Consider the following 5,652-nt stretch of genomic DNA (forward strand, 5'->3'; position numbering starts at 1 on the left):
CATGGTGGCTCACAACCATCTGTAATGAGATCAGATACCCTCTTCTGATGTGTGTCTGAAGACAGCTACAGTGTACTTATATATAATAAAATAAATAAATCTTTAAAAAAAGAAAGAAAGGTCCTTCTTACTTGGGTGTGATGATGCATGCTTGCAGTCCTGGATTTGGGAGGATGAGCAGGAGTTCAAGTCACCCTCAGCTATGAAGTGAGTTCAAAGTCAGCATATAGGCCACATGAAGAGGCTGTCTCAAAAAAGGAGAAGAGTTTATTTGTCTGTCCTTTAACTCACAGCCTGATACAGTCTGACTAGCTTGGTAACTTGCTGGTGAACTGAATTTGGTAGCCACACCCATCTGGCTTTACTGACTCTTGGGGGAAGATGTCTTCACTAGTTGCAGACGTGTTATTTTCTTTAATCCGAAGAGGCATTTGTGTTTGTGGGGGTGGAGGGTGGCTCTGTGATAGAGTTTGCTAATATGCAGGAAGCCTTATATTTTGTCTCCAGCACCAAAAAATGTAATGTCACAGGCTTGCAATTTCAGCACCAGAAAGGTGAGGTGAACACAGAAGAATAGAAGTTCAAGGTCATCCTTGCCTACGTTTGTGTTCAAGGCCTGCCTGGGGTCAGTGAGACTCCTGTCTCAAAACCCAAACCAAACCAAGCCAAACCAAACCAAACCAAGCCAAGCCAAACCAAACCAAACCAAACCAAACCAAGCCACACCAAACCAAACCAAACCAAACCAAACCAAACCAAACCAAACCAAACCAAGCCAAGCCAAGCCAAGCCAAACCAAACCAAACCAAACCAAAACCAAACCAAAGCAAAGCAGAGACTTCCCATGCTGACAGTTCACTTCGCGCAGTCGAGTGCCAAGGACACCAGGTGCCTGTTCCTGCTTCACAGATGCTCTGTGGTGCGACAGGAGGGGTGGCTTGCTTAGTCTTGTGCCAGCCGGTACCGGGGTTTCCCTTTGAAAAGACATCTGCCACTTCCTTGGGTAACGCTGTGCCTTGGCAGAGCCCCCAGCCTCTCATTTGCACAGGATGTTTTCTTGATTTTCACAAAAGGGCGTCTAGCAGGCTCCCTCTTCAGAGTGCTCTTTGAGTTTGGTCTAGCTATGGTGACTGTCACTCCTCACACCTCTTTCCTACTGTCACTTCGCCTGGGGAGGGGAGTATATGAACCAGCCCTTGGAGGCGAGACTGTCTGCCTGCTTTCCTTCAGCTTAGGGATGATCACAAATCGAAATGACACCATTGCGTTTGCTGTGGAATGAGATGCCGAAAGCAGCCTCGAAGGGCATTTTAGGCCAGCAAAGGCCTGATCGAGCACTAGTGGCTCCAGAAATATAGCAGGAGAAAGACAAAAATAAATAAAAAGCAGTGGGTACAGTGCTTATGTCTGTGGTCCTGGCCTCCAGAGACTAAGGTGGAGGCACCACTTGGGCCTGGAGCTTGAAGCCAGAGTATGGCTTTGACATTGATTTTTTTTCTTCACATTTACTTACTTACTTACTTATTTACTTGTGTGTGTGTGTGTGTGTGTGTGTGTGTGTGTGTGTGTGTGTGTGGTGGCATACCTGCCATGGCCTGTGTATGGAGGTCACATCATGACAACCTGTCAGAATTCATTCTCTTCTTTCACCATGTGGATTCTTACAGATTGAACTCAAGCTTGGCAGCACGTGCTCTTACCCACTGAAGCATCTTGCTAGCCCAAAGACCCTGAAATTTAAGGAAAACAAAAACAAAAAACAAAAAAAACAAAAGTCCTTCCCCTAACTAGAATGATATAGATATTTCTATATTGGGAAAGCAACAGTGTGGCACGGAGATGTGCTTTATTTACTGAGCGTCTCAGTTAGGGTTCCTATGGATATGATGACAAAACTCACAACCAAAAGGAACTTACTGATATCACTTCTGCTTTGCATTGCTACCCGTCATTAAAGGACACTGGGCCAGGAACCTGCAGGCAGGAACTGAAGCAGAGGCCATGCATGGAAGACCACTGACTCCTTGTGACTTGATCAGCCTAGATTCTTATACCATTAGGAGCATCTCACCCTCCAGCACCCCGCCTTTTATTTTTGAAATTGGTTTCCTTTTGCCATGCTGTAGGTCAGGATGACCTTGACTGAGATGACCCAGCCAGTACCCGCCGAGTCCCGGCATTACAGGTTTAGCACCACCAAGCCCATTATGGAGCGAATGGCAGAGCCCCCTGCACATCAAATCCTTGTGCCAGACGGGGACATAGGAGCAAGCTGAAGAACCTGCATTTGCATGGTAAGCCCGAGTGTGAGGATGTGGCAGTCAGAGGGATGCAGCCGGACTTCAGTCCTCATTCAAGATGCAGGAGCTCATTGGAACCGGGTGGACTGGTAGGAATAGTACAACCAGTGTGTCCTGTCTGACTGCCCCTTTTCTTGTCTCTTCTACTTCATGAAGTCTTTAAGAGCCTTGAAATGAAGGAAAGCATCCGGGACTGGACAATGAGGTTCGAGACAAAGCCAGCTTCAGTGATGCCGGCCCTCACCATGGAAGGGAACGTGGACAGAATCCACCAGCAATTAATCAGGCCAGCATCCATCCAGCCCCAGGTCTGAGCCAAGCTAGGAATAAGTAACAAGGAACCTTAGCGGCTCTCTCTGTTCTGACTGAGTGAACCAGCTCCCATCTTCTGTCTCCTGGAACATGGAGGGTCAGGAGACTGGACTTTCAAATTTAGACCCTTGGAAATTTAATAAAAAGCAGGAACATGCAGCCATGGCCCAGGCTAAATGCTTAGCTTATGCTAAAACTTTGCAAGGCCATCAAAGTTTTAGTGTCACAGGGCTAATGCACTTTCTTCTCCTCTGGCAGCCAAACTTATTAAAAATTAACAAGTGGAACTTGAACTTGTGTAAAAAATGACTCAAGAACAAAGTCCCAGAAGCCTCCTTGTAGTTTTTGTCTACTGAGTCACTTAGCAGGGGGCAGACACAAAAGCAAGGGTGAAGTGGCAAGTCTTACTTTTTTCTAGACATTTCCATCTTCAAATCTATTGTAAGTTATTATATTTATCAAGAAATGTATTATAGGTTGGATGCGCTTGTGTACAGGGTCCTGTAAGTCCAGCACTTAGGAGGCTGAGGCAGGAAGATGGAGGACTCAAGAGGCAGCCTAGACTATGTATAAAGTTTGCAGGTCAGTCTGTGTTTAGCAAGATGTGGGGGGAGACAGAGAGACAGAGACAGACAGATTGACAGAGAGTCAGAGAGACAGAAACAGATAGAAAGAGAGAGCGATCAGACAGACAGAGGCAGAGAGACAGAGACAGGCAAAGAGAGAATAATGATTTTGAGAAGTAAACAGAAATTACTAGACACCCCTTGGAGAAAGACTTGGTATCTAGGAAAAAGATTAAGGAGACTCACCTGAATGTGCGTGTCTTAGTTAGGGGTTCTACTGCTGGGACAGAACTATGACCAAAATCAACTTGAGAGGAAAGGGTTCATTTCTTCTTCCAGCTTGTAGTCCATCTTCCCAGGAAGTCGGAACTCCAAGCAGGAGCTGATGCAGAAATCATGGAGGCAACTGCTTATTAACACCATCTTCATGGCTTGCTCAGCCTGCTTTCTTATAGTATCCAGGACCACCAGCCCAGGGGTGGTACCACCCACAGAGCTCGGCCCTCACATCAATAATCAACCAAGAAAATGTGCCACAGGATTGTCCGTAGGCCGATCTAGTGAGAGCATTTTCTTAATTAAAGTTACCTCTTCTAAAATGGCTCTAGCTTTTGGTTCAAGCCAGAGCAGTGCCCTCTCTGGCTTGTGTTAATCTGGGTTGAACTAGGCAGAGTGAAACAGCCTTGGTGGAAGATACCAACATGGACATCCAGTCACAGGATGATGGGATGCCACTCCTCTCCAACCCATACCTCTTCTGGATTAGGTTAAGGTGTGTGGTCAACTGACTTATTTGTACATGGAAATGTGGAAAGGTTTGGCTGAAAAGCTGATCCTTATGTGGGCTACTGAACTTTCTAAGGGTTACAAGAACTAAGAATTTGTCTAGCCCTTACAGACAGTGAAATGACATTTTAAAATAAATAAATCTTTATTATCTATCTATCTATCTATCTATCTATCTATCTATCTATCTATCTATCTATCTATTTAATGACAGGGTCTCAGTGTGTAACTCTGGCTGTCCTGGAACTCACAACATAGTTCAGGCTGGCTTTGAACTCACAGAGCTTCCCCTGCATCCTGAGCGCTGGGATTAAAGGCGTGCACTACTATGCGGGAAGGTGAAACTGCCTTTTAATGAGACTTATTTCACATCATAAGAACAGAGCAGCCTGCCTGGAAGACACAGTTGCTCTGCATCTCTATGATCCAGCCACTAGCATCTTCCATTTCTCCCACTGCCCTTTGATATTTTCTGGCCATAAAAAAATTAATGTCTAAAGCAGAACCCTCTGTGTCACTCTAACTTTTATCCCTTCCCTGGTTTATTTTTGATGCCTCAACACTTTCTTGGCAATCTAGCATGCTAATTAACTAATGTCATGAAGCCCGGTATACTGTTTTTTCTGCATACTATATCTGGTGCATAGCAGGTGCCTCATAGGCACTGAATGAATGGACAGTGGCAGACACTGTAGATCACACCCCATGCCTTTAGGATTATTCCGAGCCGCTCACTATGGGTGATTGGCTTTGTGGTGGGCAAAGGGTGAGGGGATATAGCTGGCATCATCATTGAGGGGATGCTCTGCACTTGTAGAGAATCTGGTAAGTGTCCAGTGCCTGATTTCATGCTCTGCTGTCATCTCAGTAGTCTTCATACATTTTTCTTTTCTTTTTTTTTTTTAAATATGGAACGCTTCACCAGTTTTCGTGTCATCCTTGCGCAGGGGCCATGCTAATCTTCTCTGTATCGTTCCAATTTTAGTATATGTGCTGCTGAAGTGAGCACTCTTTTCTTTTTCTTGAACATCTGGTCCTCTTGCTTTTACAACTCGAGTGCTAGGATGGCAGGCACAAGCCACCACATCTAGTTTAGTTAGTTGGGAATCATACTCCGGGCCTTGTGTCTGCTAGGCAAAATAGGCAAAAGTTCTACCAAGTGAGCCAGCCATACATGGTGCCACAGGAGTAGTTTCTCAGCCAGCTGTGTGTGGAGTTCAACAAGACTCATAGCAGGTACATGGTAAGCAGGCTGTGTTTATTCCTGAGGAAGACAGTTCAAGAGTTGGGTTCTGTATTCAAGTCAGAGCCTACTCGGAACACAGAAAGAAGGATGGGAGCAGGAATGACTAAGAAACACATCCTGCTCTCTCTTAAACATTTTTATTTTATTATTTTATGTGTATGGGTGTTGTTCTGCCTACATGTAAGTCTATACCACACCTATGCCCAGTACCCTCAGATAACAGAGGAGCATGAGATCCCATGGGCTGGTGTTACGGAAGGTGTGAGCCACTTCGTGAACGCTGGAAATGGAACTGGGTTCTCTGTGAGAGCAACGAGCACTCTTAACTACAGAGCCATCTCTCCAGCCCCCAAAAGTTAAAACCAAACCAAACCAAAACCAAAACAAACCCTTAAACTCTTCCTGTTCTTTCTTGTTCCTGTCCTGCAAGCACTTGCATTAA

At 45.3% G+C, this 5,652-nt stretch overlaps 1 non-coding gene across 1 annotated transcript; it reads right to left on the reverse strand.

Annotated features, from left to right (window-relative positions):
* Positions 1–4,866: 4,866 nt before the first annotated feature.
* Positions 4,867–4,973, reverse strand: LOC116089513. The gene has a single exon (XR_004118319.1). It is a non-coding gene; the product is annotated as a U6 spliceosomal RNA (small nuclear RNA).
* Positions 4,974–5,652: the final 679 nt, after the last annotated feature.

This window comes from Mastomys coucha, unplaced genomic scaffold (genome assembly GCF_008632895.1).
Source record: "Mastomys coucha isolate ucsf_1 unplaced genomic scaffold, UCSF_Mcou_1 pScaffold14, whole genome shotgun sequence".
NCBI lineage: Eukaryota > Metazoa > Chordata > Mammalia > Rodentia > Muridae > Mastomys > Mastomys coucha.